The sequence below is a fragment of the Quercus robur genome, chromosome 8 (genome assembly GCF_932294415.1).
Source record: "Quercus robur chromosome 8, dhQueRobu3.1, whole genome shotgun sequence".
Classification (NCBI taxonomy): Eukaryota; Viridiplantae; Streptophyta; class Magnoliopsida; order Fagales; family Fagaceae; genus Quercus; species Quercus robur.
Window position 1 is genome coordinate 4241780 of NC_065541.1, and position 12140 is coordinate 4253919.

Here is a 12140-nt window from a genome sequence, read left to right on the forward strand (position 1 = left end):
TTGGTCTCTTTACACAATATGCCATGGATTCCTTTTAATCAAACCAACCATTTCTTGGCTTCTTGCAATTCCATGAATACCTTTATAGCCTCCTCAGGCTCGTTCTATCAAATCCACCATGCAGAACCTTTTTTCCTCCCCAATATTGACTCTCAAATAAAGCAATTGCCTTTCAAGCCAAAGGAGCAATTATTTCCACAGCTCTTCGATGACTTGGAATCTGCAAAAGGATTGGGTCTTGCATTTTACACTTTCGTACCATTTGCTGATGATAATCACAGTTGATTGCACGGCTATACTAGGCAATGTATATACTATCAAAATAACATTGATGTGGTGGTCAAAACCTTTCTAACGCTTAAGTTAGAAAATAAAGGATGATGGAGCTTTGGTAACAGATGTGCCTTCGATAAGAATCCTACGATTGGCATTTTATTGTTTTTTTCCTGTACTCTTTGAGTTTACTGAGCTGTAGAGTAGCAACACTGTTATGGCTTTAACCCTTCCTAGCCTGTACAGGCGCATTCCACTATGTATGATTCTGCCGGTCTACCCTCTATACCATATTCACCAATAAAGCTACAAGAACTTGTAAAGAAATCAAAGCACCACAATCACCAACTAATAATCCCCTGTCAAACCTCCTCTAAGATTCAAGTCCTTATTTCTGAACAAGTTGCTTTTTGTAGAACTTGGACTAGTACAATCTCGAGATGACGAATCTGGAGGAAAAATGCAAGAAAGCTCAAGAGCTGAATTAACAAGCTGCTTTGGATTGTCTGTGCCTTTTCATTAGTAAAAGACATCTGTTGAACTAAACTTAAAATCTACACGATTTCAAATGATACATTAGAAATTATCAAATCACCACAAGATGAGAAGTGGGCACACAATATACTATGGAACAACAGGGTTGATCTTACTCAAATTTCTTAGCCTAAGAAGCACATGCACAATCATCCCAGACACAAAACCCTGCGCTGCACTTGAACCCACAAGTGAAACCGCTGTGCAAATAAGCATCACAAAAGATTCCTCCTTGGAATTCATGTCCCTTGAAGCCATAGCTAGCTCAATCCCCGCAAACAAGAGCAAAACTCCAAGTATCCCAACAGGAAATTGGTCCAAAATCTTCCCCAAAGAAGTCCCTAATACCAAACCCAACATCAATTTAGCTGTGCCAAGAAGTACCACACACCCACCACTCCTACCACCAAACTTGTACTGCCCAGCTAACCCACCATCACCATGGCAACTTGGCATAGCTCCAAACCAACACCCTATCACATTCATTAACCCGACCGTCACGGAAAGTGATGTGGCCGATAAGTCCTTCCCCGGAAAAAGATCAGACGACAACTTGCACACCCCGATCACAGAATTGTTTGGTAAATTGTTTCTATTAACATCTCTCCCAGAAGCCAATCAAAGTGTCATCATTCCAGGTCACCTTATAACGTCTAGTTATTCCTAGTTAGTACGGTTGGCTACTAGCAAGACCCAGAATATTGTTCAGAAACCTTCACAACCAATTTCACATACATGAAAGGATTTGAGCTGCCTCTACGGTTTCTCATCCTTGATGCCAGTGAATCAGCCATCTGCTCAATCTCAGGAAGAAATTTCAGAGCATGATAATTCACCCTGCACCTTAGCCTGCTGATTTCTTGAGGAACATTGTCATACCTGAACCCAGATCATTGCATGCGACAATCATTACATTTTTTTGGATAAATCCAGAACTGCGACTGCAGTAAAACATAGACAAAAAACACTCATGACTTACCCAAGCCGATTGACAAAAGGTTTAAGTGCCATTATCTTCTTCTCCTTGATTTGGGGTAGAACATTATCAATGTAAAATTGTGCTGGTGCATACTTAGGAATGTTTTTTTACTGTCCATCTATATAAAATAACACAATTTTGCAATCAAAACAAGTCATAAGCAATTGGCATAAATTAAACATCAAGATAACATTTAGTTCATTCAAAAATGTTGACCTTATAATTCATAAGGTCAATCCAGGCATTTTGTATTCAGTAGCTCGTGAACAAGCTTGAACTTGTTTGATAAGAAAATGAATCAAGCTTGAGCATATAATATTGTTTGGCGATAAGCTTGTGTTTGAAATAAATAAAACTACATAAACAAGACTAAACTTTTAATACTCGGATTTGCTCGGCTCCTTCATAGCCTTAATTGATTTAATTAGTGGGTCATCCATTGGACTATAAACGTATTAAAAGTTGAGCTAACTGGAACCCACACATTCATAATATTTTCAAAACAAATCATAAGTAGTAGTACTTTATAAGATTTTTATTTTTATTTTTTGTTAAACTGCAAATTACACACTCTAATTTTGACTGAAATTCAATTTAGTTATCTAATTTTACTTTTGTTTAATTAAGTTCTCTATATTTTAAATTTATTCAACTCAAGTTTTTAATCAAACTTCGTTAAAAAATTACCATTAAAAATATTTTTCTCACATTAAAAAAATCTATAAAATTAATAATAATAAAAAATTTAATTAGCTTATTTTTTTAAGAATCATTTTTTTCATCAGTTAATTACATACTTTCTTTTTTCTTTTTTTTTTAAAGGAAAATTTAATTACATACTTAATAGCAAATTTTTCTTTAACTTAAAAAAAAAAAAAATAGCAATTTTTTTAACGAAATTATATAGTGATCTAATTATACAGCTTGAGACCGGTTTAGGTTTATGGGTCAAATGTCTCTTATCCTGACCCATGTTTTGAAAAGCAATTCGGAAACTCATATCGACTTCTTCCATTTAAACAAAGAGAATTGAAGGCCCTAATTTGTTCGAAAATGAACTCAATGGCGAGGCAAGCATGGAGGCTATTGAGAGGGCCGAGTCATAGTGGGAGCATCGACTCAATGAGTTGGGGACGAAACAATTATCAGACTCAACAATGGAGGGGGATCTGAGTGAAGGTTCGGGACGGTAACTTGGAGCAGGCGCTGACGTGGATGCAAAGGAAGATGCAATCTAGCGAGATCGAATGGCTGATAAGGAAGGAGCAGAGGCACCACATCAAGAACTCCGAGAAGCGCATCTTGGCTCGCAAGAACCTTGAGCGCAAGATTCGATCCTAGGACCTTGCTCGCAAGCTCAAAGCCATTCTCAGCAAGAAGGTCAGGTTGGTCCTTATTTCTATTACTTTCATTTCATTCTTTTTATATGCAGCATGATGATAAGTTGATTGTTACTAAATAGTTTAAATTTGATTTTGGTAATTTGAAGAACCAACATATAATATGTTGTGCGAAATTAATGAACCACAATGCTTTATTCGATTGTAATGAGTAACTAGTAACTAGTAGCTAACCCTTGCGATGCACGGATTCATTAAGAAAAAAACAATAGTGCAATTATCTATTAGATAATGACTCCATTTGAATATGATGTTTGCTTCAAAATCTTACATTATAAGCATATCTAACATGACCACAATCATCAATTTGCATATTTTAGAAAGTAGATAAGTAGTGTGTTACCGCCACTGTCTCTAAAATTGATTCATAACATTGATGTTTGGCTTGTCTTTGTCAATGGTGTGAGCATTTATCACTCAGCAAGAGTGACCCATAAAACAAAGTCCCGGATTGAAGCAAATCTTATTATAATCTCAAAGGTTAGAGAGGTTTTGACTAAATAGTTACAGCATGCATAATCTTCAAAGTTAGAGATAATCCAACAAATTTTTAATTAGATAAACCCCCAAACCCTTTAATTGAGAAAAGTAATGCAAGCTGAAAAATAAAAATTAGATATAAAGCATAAGTTTGAGGAGTACATAAAGTTATGGCCTTTTGCATATACATTTTGCACATGGCTGGCAAAGATTGTCCTTTGTTTTTTTTTTTTTTTTGGGGGGGGGGGGGGGGGGGGGTGGGGTTGTTCTGTACATAAACTATTTCAAAAGGCAAAGCATAAATGTCTTCAATTTCTAGACACCAAGGTTATATTGTCCTACTATACTGAAAGATGTACACCTTCATTGCATTCCTTAGGTGCCTCATTTAAGTCCAACAGATATGTAAATGCAAATCAACATATATTGAAGACTAAAGCCCACATTAGCTCTAAAGCTTGGATATTTAGCTCTCAAAGATTAGTTCTTATACTCCTATGACTATATTGAAAAGGTTAATTATATACTAAGTCTCTATCCTCTTAAGTTTGGAATTTCTTATCGATCTGATGAAGAACAGGACTCTCCTCTAGGCCTTGAAAAAATATGGTAAAGAGTATGAGTAGCTGCAAAAATAACATAATTCTTTCCCCTTTCCATTTCAAAAAGATCTAAAATTCCGATCTACATAATCTGGTTCTTCATCTTCCAACCCCAAGAAATTCATAAACACCACTCCATACCAATCCCTACCACTTTTCCCTCATCATACCCAATTCTATGCCTATTTAATATCATAGAACCTGATATGAATTCCCAAAAAAAAAAATCTGATTTCCCTAAATCCAAAACTTCTGCAACAAATTTCAGATCGCATTTGCATAAATCTTACATTCACTCAGCTAAAATAAAACTTACATATAATCAAGGGGTTTCTTTTTTCTAGCATCACCAACTCTTCTCCAGTTTCAAATGCCATTTTCAAATGCTAAAGTCTTCATTGGAGTATCTGACCTTGAATATTAGGCTTGTAGATAGTAATTCAATTATTTAAATAGAAACTTCAAAAGAGGTATTTTGGTGTTTCAATAGACATCTAAACAAACTAGATTTTTTTTTTCCCATACGCATCGTTCATAATGATAAAAATGTTAGTCCACTGCTAAACAACAATTTCAACACTGGTTCAATTAGTATTAAACATTTATTTACTGATGAGAGTCTCTCCTAAAATACTTTGACATCTTACACTCCCACTGACTGATAGATCATATCTTCCTTACTAATTTCTCAAAACTTGTTAATGGACGATTTTATAAATCAACTTGTTATTGCATCTTGTTCTTACATGAAAATTATCTTTTTTTCCTTACTATACATGTGAAATGCAAAGCAGTCTTTTCTAGAGATGTAAAATGTGAGTTAATATTGAGTACTTCAAGAGTAGAACAGCATGATAATGCCTCCTCTCACATAATAATGGATCCCACTAATTAAGTTCAAGGTGGGATCTACCATTTATATGAGAGGAGTAAATACCACATTATTTTACTCTTAAGGTAGGTACCTAATAATTTTCCATAAAATGTAAAGTAGTTGGGCAGAATTTCATACGTTTCTGATGCCTTCTATTGGAACTACCTAAAATGAGTTTGTTCTGTTTTATTTGTTCTTAGCATGGGAGCCGAGCCCATTTGTTACTAATTTTCTTAAATAGTTAGTAAAGAACTTGGGTTGAAATTGCAGAATTTCTTATAATAATCTGATTTAAAAATTATCAAAAAGACCATGACAATGGATTTTTCTTCTTTTACATCTTTTGGCTTATTTAATCATCTTTTGATAGCATCACGTGTAATATGAAAGACTAGATACTGAATTCACATAATTATAAGATCCAAAAATAAAACCAATCACACAACTAACCCAATACATAAGCTCACCATCAATAACCCATTTTTTAAAAATAAACAACAAATTTAGACTCCTACAGCTTTAGAAAACATCCTGACACATTACCAAACAAACAAGAAAAACATAAACAATAACAAAAACTATATGAAAATATTCTAGCACAAAGAACAAAACCTCAAATTTAAAATGTCCTCATCATACTGCATTCGTTCGCTAAGAAAACACCGGGACAAAAGATAGGAATATATGTAGAACTTTAACTAGTCCAAGGGCTGTAATCAAATAAGCCAAGTAGTGAATTTTCAAGCTCAGCTTGACAATAACAGTAACATGTTCAAACCCCGCTCCAGCTCAATCAAAGCCTACAAACAATTTCGAACTTGAGCTTGTCAAAAATTCTAAAAGCTTGAGCTTGACTTGATTCATTAGTCAAGTTGAGCTTGAGCTCAATATCTAGCTCAAACTGGGGTTCAATATCAAGCTCTTGATCTAATCTCAACCAAAAAAAAAAAAAATCAATTAATGGATAATTACAGAAAACGATGGATTTTCGTTAGTGAGCCACGGGAAAATATCACAATTTCTCAATATTAATAGAATCTCATAAAATATAAAAATATCGCAAATGAATGATGCTAGGGACACAATGTTTTTCACAACTGCTTTGTGATTGGAGCAACATCACTTTCACCTAGGTCTACCACTAATACTTCTTTTGTTATGCACTAGGTACAACTCACAAGAAGCCATGTTAGCAATTATACAAAAAAAAAAAAGGAAAAAAAAAAATAAAAAAGAGTTGTGAAAAATATTGTCACTAGACTTATCGTATCACAAATTGGGAAGCGAGGGATGGACATTTTTTTTTGATAAGTAGAAGTGAGGGATGGACATAACAAGAACAGATCAATAAAGTAATCATGTATTTTTGACTAGTTTCATTGTCCTTCTCCTTCTCCTTAGGATTAACAAGTGCGATTCAACTTCGTTTTATTTTTTGGTGAATCGGTATACATTCATTGAGAAAAACCAAACAACACAAACAACAGAAGCTTGGACCAAAAAAAAAAAAAAGACACAGGGAAATGGTCCCAACAACACAAAAGGTACCAATGTGTTACACACCAAAACAAAACTATACAAATAATTCTAGCTATACATAGCGATGGACCAGGGAGCTAATTACATGACTAGCATAGAGACAGCAGAACAGTTAAAACCAAGGCACATATCAGGCATGTTACAAGTTTCGAACAACAAAAATTTAACATTGCCCATTTGTAACAGAGAAGCTTAGTGAATTTACTGTCAATAAAATAATGGCCTATAAGATTCCATGTTGGTTGCTTAACTGACTTACAGCAACTATAAATAGGAACCAAGGGGTTCCACTTCAGTGTGTGTCATAAGCACCAAGAGTGAGTGGAGTGGTGTGAAGAAAAGTTTGAAGGAAAAGTCTTCTAGTGTCAGTAGGTGTCTAAAGAAGTGAGTTGTGTGCAAGGATATTTATGTAATTTGATGTGTGTCTTGTAAAAGGTTAAGTGGCGGAGAAGTGCAAAGGCAAAAATAAAGTCTCCGTGTGTGTCTAAGTGTGACTTGTGTCTTGCAAAGTGTATTGTCAACTTGTCAATATTTGGAAATAAAAATTTTCTTTTAATATCTTTAGCATGTGTTGTCCTCTGTTTTGTTCAACAATCTGGTATCAAAGCTTCCACTAGTTCAACAGGCAATCCAGATTCCTCTAGCAAAAGGGCAGACAAAGAATAGGTGGTCTTTGCTCTCAATGCAGCCCCTACAGAATACATACAAAGTATATCCCAATTTAGCTAGCCTGTCTCTAATTGTTAATTTGTTTTTAATTGCCAACCATCCCATGAAAGTACGTCTAGGAATAGCTAACTTCCACCAAAGAAACTTCCACCAATCCACCTCCAACTCTTTTACTCTAATTTCATTATAGGTGGCAGCACAAGAGTAGCAGCCAGAGCTTGTTATTGTCCACTTTGCTGCGTCTTTATATTTGAGATTCACAAGATGTAGCTAGCTTTGGCAGGCTTCCACATCCAAACATTGTCCGTCAAAACAGACTACTTTTGCTTCAGGCTTGCTGGCTGCATCATAAATCACTCTATATACAATAGGATGCCAATTGTCATGCCATAAGAATATGGTCTTCCCATCCCATACTTCAAATTTAATGAAGCTCATAGCCAGATCCCTTAATTTTAGGTGCATACCTGTGGGACTTTAACAGTCCATAGACACCTGCCTTTCAGCTGCTTGGAATGGACCCAGGCTACCCAAAGAGAGCCAACTGTTGTGTAAAGATTCCAGATATGTTATGGAATAGCTGATTTGTTCCAGTCCTTCTTCTCTCTTGGGAAGGTAAACTATTTTTTCCCAGGATACTTGGTTGAAATACTTCTATAATTAAATTGTAATTACAGTAATTTTGACAAGCTCTCTCTAATGTCTTAATAATTTTTTTTGGCAAGATTCATAGATGTGTACATGACAACTGGCATGACACATTACATTCATAATTAAATTGTTACGTTCACAGCATTATCACTGAAATAGTTATTACTTTCTACCTTGACCCTTAAGTGAGCCACCCCAAATACCCAGGAACCTAGTACACACAATGATAGAGAGAGAAGAAAATATTTTTTAAAAAACTTCATGGAATTAATATAATAAATAAACCCATAAAGCATTTTACAGAACAGAGAAATAGAGAGAGAAGTTTACCTTCTTTAAAAGCATCGCTTTTGTTGGCCTGAGCCGTGGCACTGTGCACAGAGAGCCCTAAGAACCAGGAATTGGTTGGAACTCACCTCAAAATAAAAACAAACCCTCCCTAATACTTGAAAAGATGAGAAAAATGTAAGAAACGAATTTTAGGGTTTGTTTTTCTTATTAACCAAACTGGGAATGAGAGGATGATATGTTATTTTTTAATATTTTTATCTTATAGGGATATTGACCTTGTAAAGGCTGAGTTTCAAGTTGGTTGAGTCCTTTTTTCTAGAAGCTTGAGCCCAATTTAATCTAGACTTGTCTTTTCAAGATTTTTTAATTATTTTTTTATTTTAGATGAGAAAAACTTAAGTGAGACTCAAATTGAAGTAATAATCCCTAGAAAGCTCTGAAACTTTGGCTCACCTCAAAGGTCTGTAAGGGGCATTACCATCATGCAAAAAGTCAAAGTATCACTTATGCATGTTAGAAAATGCCAAATCATGAGATAAAGGTAGCTATTTTCACATTCTAACAAATGTAAAATTTGTAGATTTTACGTTGAACACATAATTAATTCTAGACGAGAAAATCGACCACAATATGAGACACAAAAGGCATAGATGACAAGTAATTGGAGATATGAAAGAAAACTTACCAAAGCAGAATGACATGTATCAGAAGCATACTGCATTCGGCTAGAATGCAAGATACATCTTCTTTTATTAATAGTAAAAAATTGCACACCAAGCCCTAGCGGTCCGGCTTCAGCAATCTTAAGTGACCTCGTTTTTCCACTAAAGTGCCGAATGACTTGAAAACTTTCACTAGATCAGATCCAATATGCATTTCATTCGTCATGCATTGACCCTCTACTTCCACTGCATATGCATACATAACAGTTATGTAGCATTATTAAAATCAAGACCTAAAAGCTTTCTTCAAAATACCCAACAAAATAGAACTCCAAAGAACGAACTTGTACATATAGTACACCATGAAGGAAGTTCTTTCTTCAAAAAAAAATTGAAAGAGTAAAGACCCGATCGAATAATGACACCAAAAGGTATTCTGTCTCTCAGTATCTCTCACACTCTAATCTTCATCTTCATCATTATAACAAATAATTTTTTTGGGGTGGGGGGGGGGGGGGGGGGGGGGTGGGGGGCCCTAAAAGAATGAATTTCTTAAAAAGTGATAATCAAGTAAACCGGCACCTTTTGTAGTTTTGTTGTGATTCAACTTTATATGGTCTGAATGAGAACTTGGATGGAACTAATCAAGGGGCTGTACCTGCTATATCTAAGAAAAATCTAACTGAAATTTCCTAGTCATTTGTTATATCATCCAAGGTTTTAGAAAAAATAAAAATAAAACCTTCTATTTTGCACCTTTAGCAAGTAAAGAACACAAACTATATCATTGTACTTAACTGTGGAACAACACCTGTTAAAAATAGCAGTATGCTAGAGCAGAATTCACGTTAACGATGGGAAAAGAAACATAAAATACATTATGATAAATCTTAAAATTAGGTATCTTGTAGATTTGCATCTGGGATCAGATGGTCCAAAATAGTAGACTTATATTCCAACTACAACAAACAGACAAAAATTTTACATTTCCTAACATTGCTTGTGATATGAAAAAAAAAAAAAAAAAAGACTTATTCTTATTCCCCGGCTCACCTCTTAGTAAGTTCCTTCCTTCTTCGTAGTCCTCTGCCGCAATCTAATACTTCGAAAAGAATTGTTTGTTCTTTTTTCATTGAAGAAAAAGGATCACCCCTCTTCCTTTTTTTGGAAATAGCTCACGCTCACCCGCTATCTCGCTGGGGCCCCCCCCTTCTTCGTGGAAAACACGAGCATCTTTTTTAATGCAGGAGGGCACACCACAAGCCGTTATCCCCAATGTAGGCAAACATTTTGCTCCATGAAGCCGAGCTGACTTAGTTTTTACATTTTTTTTTTTAAGGGGGAAGCAAATGTCATACAGCAGCAAGAGTCATTTATAAATAAAATAGGAAAATTTTTTGTCTTGTGCCCTGATACAGTACTAATCCCATCAAGTTTTGGTTTAAACCGTAAAGGTGTATTTCAAAGATAATGTTACAATAAAAACTCAAATTAAGAAGAACACATCTTTTCTTGTTGAGAGCTAATCATCTTGGAACTACACTGTTTCACTGCTCTTGTAGCAAAAGAGTTGTTGATGGAAGTTCTCAAGTCCCTAAAGTTAAAAGCACCTAGCCAAGGGTCATCTTTCCTACTCGAAAGAAGAAAAACACTGACAATGAGTTCTAACCCAATGGTGCGTCATAAATTTACCAATTAAAAAGAGAGAAGAAATGGAAAACATCATTACTCAATTAAACAAAACCACATCCTAGCTAAATTAGTCCAATTTTTTTCATCCAAGTTTGTATAAATTCTCCTATGTTTGAACTGCGAAGTGCCAATGTACCTAAGGTAACACTCAAATCTCTGTGTTTCCAAAAGATCACTCAGAACATATCAATGGAAAAGGTTGTCTTTTTATTTCAATGCTATAATATGAGAAACCCCTTGCAGTTTTTTGAGATAATTATTGAATAAAAAACAATCTCTCAGACCCAAAAATAAAAACCAATCACACAATTAACCCGATAAATAAGCTCAACATCAATAACCCATTTCAAAAAAAATTAAACAACAAATTCAGAGAGAGTCATACATACAGCTTTACTTTTTTATTACAAAACACCCCGATACATTACTTACCAACAAAACATAAACAATGAATAAAGATGATAATCTTCAAGCACAAAGAACAAAACTTTTAAATTCAAAACGTATTGATAATGCTGCGTTTGAAAAATATACATGGAACCAAACCCAATGAATGGAACTCAAAACTGGGCTCAAGTTTTAGAGGTCTCAAACGATAAGAGATCTAAAGATACGAAGTTAATGTTGCAAAATTTGTGACACTCAGAATGTGAAACTTCGAATTTGTGTGTATTCACTAGTCTCAAAGTCAATGAAGATTCTCACTAAAACAAAACACATAAAGAGAGAAGAAATCATTAAAAAATAGAAATAGAAACTTAGAGAGAGAGAGAGAGAGATTTACCTCGGGTAAAATTGTATCTTTCGTTGGCCTCAGGATTGGCTATGGGCACAGAGATACGAACAAGACCGCAAATTGAGAGATTTTACCTTCTGGGTTAATGTTTTTCTCTCTGTTTTCTCGCGAACCAAACAGGGAATGAGAGTATTTACAATTTCAAGGGCGGTGACTGTGATGATTGATTTTCTTTTTTTCCTTCTTTTCTTTTCTTTTATTTAATTGGGCTGAATTTAAAGTTGGGTTGGGCTATGATTAATGTCCCGGATTTAGCCTAGTTATGTCCAGACCTTAAATAGATAATATTAGCCCACACTATTCCCTAATACTAGCTTGTAAGTCATGCTTGCATATACATACATGAGATCTATTTACAAATAAGCATAATTATATGTATATTAAAATTTTACCAAATTTGTATATAATATTTACATATTTTGAAAATATAAAATACATTATTTACTAATAAAATAAATATAAATTTATTTGAAATAAATAAAAAATATATTTAAAATTTTAATCGTGAAATTCTCAATTTTAGTTTTTTATTTTTTTTATTTTGATAGATTCTCAATTTTAGTTTGTCTAAATAAAATAACAACAACAACAATAATAATAATAATAATATAAGAAATTCTCAAAGATGTCAAGGTATCAAATTCAAGTTTTGTATGGTTTGGCATCTATTTCAAATATTTAATTACATAAGTAATGAA

General features: G+C 34.3%; 1 long non-coding RNA gene across 4 annotated transcripts; it reads right to left on the reverse strand.

Moving 5' to 3' along the window:
* Positions 1-661: 661 nt before the first annotated feature.
* On the reverse strand, positions 662-11789 carry LOC126694250 (uncharacterized). Of its 4 annotated transcripts, none has more exons than XR_007645696.1 (6): positions 11431-11789; positions 10008-10584; positions 8978-9200; positions 8332-8440; positions 1787-1904; positions 662-1686 (listed from the first exon to the last, which is right to left on the reverse strand). It is a non-coding gene; the product is annotated as an uncharacterized LOC126694250 (long non-coding RNA). The 4 variants fall into 4 exon arrangements; XR_007645693.1 differs by having other exon boundaries at positions 8332-8446; XR_007645694.1 differs by lacking the exon at positions 10008-10584 and having other exon boundaries at positions 8332-8446.
* Positions 11790-12140: the final 351 nt, after the last annotated feature.